We start from the raw sequence: 4,558 nt of genomic DNA on the forward strand, positions 1-4,558 counted from the left end.
GATACAATGTCAAAAGATCCTATTAATAGTAAACTAGTAGCCTAGGGTGTACAGAAATGAGTAAATGACGTAAAAATCCACTTCTGGGTCCACTTGGTGTGTGCTTGGGCTGAGCAGTGAAGCATTTTCGTGTAGAGACCTTTTCTGGAGTTAAACGCCAGCTTTTGTGCCAGTTTGGGCGTTTAACTCCAAGTTTTATGCCAGTTCCAGCGTTAAACGCTGGAATTTCTGAGGCCGAATTGCTACGCCGGTTTGGGCCATCAAATCTTGGGCAAAGTATGGACTATCATATATTGCTGGAAAGCCCAGGATGTCTACTTTCTAACGCCGTTGAGAGCGCGCCAATTGGGCTTCTGTAGCTCCAGAAAATCTATTTCGAGTGCAGGGAGGTCAGAATCTAACAGCATCTGCAGTCCTTTTTGGTCTCGGAATCAGATTTTTGCTTAGGACCCTCAATTTCAGCCAGAAAATACCTGAAATCACAGAAAAACACACAAACTCATAGTAAAGTCCAGAAAAGTGAATTTTAGCTAAAAACTAATAAAAATATACTAAAAACTAACTAGATTACACTAGAAACATACTAAAAACAATGCCAAAAAGCGTACAAATTATCCGCTCATCAGTCCTCCTTTGGCGCCTAACTTGGAGAATCCCAAGTTAGCCGCCACCAAGCCCGAATGTGCTGGAGAACAAGTGTACGCTATTATACATCGTTGGAAAGCTCTGGAAGTCAGCCTTCCAATTCCATTAAAATCCTGTCAATTGGACCTCTGTAGCTCAAGTTATTTCTATTGGAGTGCAAGGAGGTCAGAGTTGTCAACATCATTCACTTTCTTCTCTTCTTCTACAGAAATTCCATCAAATCCATCCGAATGCTACCTGAAATAAACAGATTTGCACACAACTTAAAGTAGCATTCATAGTGGCTAAAAGATATTTAAATCTTGATTAAACTTAGCAATTCAAATGCAAATTCACTAGGAAAAGATAGAAAAGATGCTCACGCATCATGCTACCATATCAAAGTAACTAGAAAACTCATAATATATAACTCAAAATCTCGTGAATTTTACTACTCTTTTTTCTTTTGAAAAATTTTTTTAAGCTCAGTGAGAAATACATGAAACATCTTCTAAAGATAAACATAAAGTACTAAAATAAACAACTAAACTAGAAAGTAAGAAAATCCTACAAGTGATTATGCAACTCAGAATAGAAAGAAGAAAATAGAATGGACTACTGAAAAAATAGAAATAAGATAAGGAAGAGGAGAGTGAAACTCAACCAAATCAGTCATGGTGGTTGCTGCTCCCTTCGGAGAATCCTCTCTGGCCCTTTGGCTCTTCTATGTCGTGCCATTGCCTTCTCTGCTCTTCCATCATCTAGTGAAGGAGAGCAGAGTGATTCTGATGCTCTATCCTTAGCTGATCCACAAACATACCATCTCCTCTATGGATGTGGTCAACTGGTCCCAGTAGTTACAGAGAGGAAAATAGATTTCCCGAGGCATCTCTGGAAGATCTTGTAGAGGTGGTGGAACTGGCTCCTGCTATGGTCCATGCCCGAGCTTTCTAGCGTGAACGTGCTCCATACCCTTCCTAGTGATTGGCCTCTCAATGTCAATTAGGATATCTCCATTAATGTGAGCTCCAATTGCTGCACACAAGTGATAGATGAGATGAGGGAAAGCCAGTCTTGTAGAGGTAGACGCCTCGTTAGCTATCCTGTAGAACTCTTGAGGGATTACCTCATGCACCTCTAACTTGTTGCCGAGAATGATACAGTGAATCATCACTGCTTGCTTGACAGTAACCTCAGAATGGTTACTCATGGGGAAGATGGAACATTTGATGAACTGCAACTTTCCTCGAGCAACTGGCTTGAGGTCATGCCTACCCAGCTGGTATGGCTGACCTTTAGAATTCCTCCTCCATTGAGCTCCGGAGAGGCAAATGTCAACAAGAACCTGATCCAACCACTGGTCATTATTGACCCTCCGAGTGTATAAATGAGGGTCCTCTCCAGATGGTGGTAACTGCAGTACCACCCTCACACTCTCCAGGCTAACATCCATGATATGTCCTCTGACCATGGTACGCCAATTCTTTGGCTCTAGGTTCACGCCTCTGACATGCTTGTACATCACCCAAGCGTTGGTGTTGAACTCCCGCACCATCAATGCTCCAACCTCAGTTACGGGGTTGGTCAGAACTTCCCAACCCTGTCTCAGAATCTGGTATTGGATCTCCGGATACTCATCAGCTTCAGATCGAAGCGGACCTCGGGAATCACCTTCTTCGTATGCACCACCTCATAAAAATGATCATCATGTATCTTAGATGAGAACCAGGAGAAGTCCCATGGGTTGGAGGTAGGAGTCTTCTCTTTCCTCTTTCTTATGGAGGATTCTCCAGTCTTGGGTGCCATGGAGATAGTAGAATGTAGAAAAATCAGAGCGCCCAACACTAAACTTAAAATGTTTGCTCATCCCCGAGCAAATTAAGAAAAGAAAATAAGGAAAGGAAAATAAAAGAGAAATAAAAGAGATAGAGGAGAATAGAGAGGGGGCTTTGGCCTTAGGGAAGATGGAAGAAGAAAAGAAATAATGGGAGTATGTAAAGGGGAAGAGTAAGTAGGGAAGGAGATATGAATTGGAGGTGTGGTAAAAGTAAAAGGGATGTGGGGTATTTATAGGGGGGGAGGGGGGAGGGTTCGGTTATGGGATAAGGGTGAGGGATTAAATTTGAATTTTGGGTTATTGGGAGGAGAGATTGATGGGATAGATGAGAGTGGATTGGGTGGAGTGGGAAGTGAGTTGAGAGAATCAAGGAAAGTGATGGGTGATGGGATGGATGAATGTGGATGTAAAAGTGGGTAAGGAGGAGAGAGAATGGATAAGTTTGAATGGTAAAAGTAGATGGGGGTTAGGGTTTATCCAATGGCCACTGCACCTCCTTCATGCTCAAATTATGCATCGTGGGTGTTAAACGCCGGTTCTGGCATTTAACGCCAGCAAGGGATCAACACTAATTTATTTATTTATTGAAACTGGGGACGAGCACCCCTGGTGCTAAACGCCAGCGCCTGAAGAACTGAAGATTGATGGTTTAGAAGTTATAGTAAACTCTCGTTGTAAGTATAGTCACTAAACCAAGTAACCAACCTTTCTTACAAATGTTTTGGTTGTCACAAACCCCTAAATAAATTGATAACCGAAGTATTTAAACCTCAGGTCGTCTTCTCAAGGAATTATAGGGAAGTATGAATTATTATTGGTTATGCAAAACAGTGTTTTTGGGGGTTGAAAAGGTTTTGAACAAAAGAAAGGGATTGCAGGGAATTAATAGATTAATAACTAATAAAACTCTTGGCAAGGTATGAAAACTGGAGGTCCTATCCCTGTTATCCTTATCAATTATGATGAGAATTGGATTTTTCTCTCACTTTGTTAACCTCTAACTATGAAGGTAAGTTAAGTGGATGAATTAATTCGGATCCTCAAATTCCAGTCTTTCCTTGGAAAAGTTAGAATTATTGGATCTCGAATTAATTCTTGAAGAATTCCAATTTTCAGTCAACAATGAGTTTGACAACTCAAGAGTTACCAATTAATTAACCAAAGCCAAAAGGGAATAAAATCTAAATTAAATTAAAAGCATCAATAACATAAATAGAGGAAGGCAATCAAACTACGTTTAAACATAAATTCAAATTTAGCATGAAAGAGTTCATAAAGTAAATTGGAAAAAATAAATAAAAGGAATGATAAACCTGGAACTCAGAAGATGAAATCCTAATCCTAATGTAAATCCTAATCCTAATCCATATCCTAAGAGAGAGGAGAGAACCTCTCTCTCTAAAAACTACATCCAAAACTAAAATTGTGAGTTATGAAAAGCATGTTGAGTCTCTGCAAGTTCCCTGACTTTAATCTGTGTTTCTGGGCTAAAAATTGGGTTGAAATGCGGCCCAGAATCTCTGCCAGCGACTTTTGTAATTCTGCAAATCGCGTATGTCACGCGTCCGCATCATCCACGCGATCGCGTCACTCAGCATTTTTCGTATCACGCGTGCGCGTCGTCCACGCATTCGCGTCGTTCGTGCAGCTTCCAATCCGCGCGGTCGCATTAGGCACGCGATCGCGTCACTCTGATTTCTTCCATTTCACGCGGTCGCGTGAGCCATGCGACCGCGTGACTTCTCGCTGGTCATCTCCTCAATTCCTTGTGTTTCTTCTATTTTTGCACGCTTCCTCTTTATTCTCTAAGTCATTCCTGCCCTATGAAGCCTGAAACATTTAACACACAGATCAAGGAATCGAATGGTAATAGGAGAGGATTAAGATTAGCTAAATTAAGACCAAAGAAGCATGTTTTCAATCATAGAACTAAACTAGGAAGAAATTGTAAAATCATGCAAATCATATGAATAAGTGGGTGAAAAGCTTGATAAAACCACTCAATTAAATACAATATAAACCATAAAATAGTGGTTTATCAGCGCCCCAGGGGGGTGCTAAAACTTTGAGAATGCCCAATTTGGACGTTAAATGCCA

Source organism: Arachis duranensis, chromosome 4 (genome assembly GCF_000817695.3).
Source record: "Arachis duranensis cultivar V14167 chromosome 4, aradu.V14167.gnm2.J7QH, whole genome shotgun sequence".
NCBI classification, from domain to species: Eukaryota; Viridiplantae; Streptophyta; class Magnoliopsida; order Fabales; family Fabaceae; genus Arachis; species Arachis duranensis.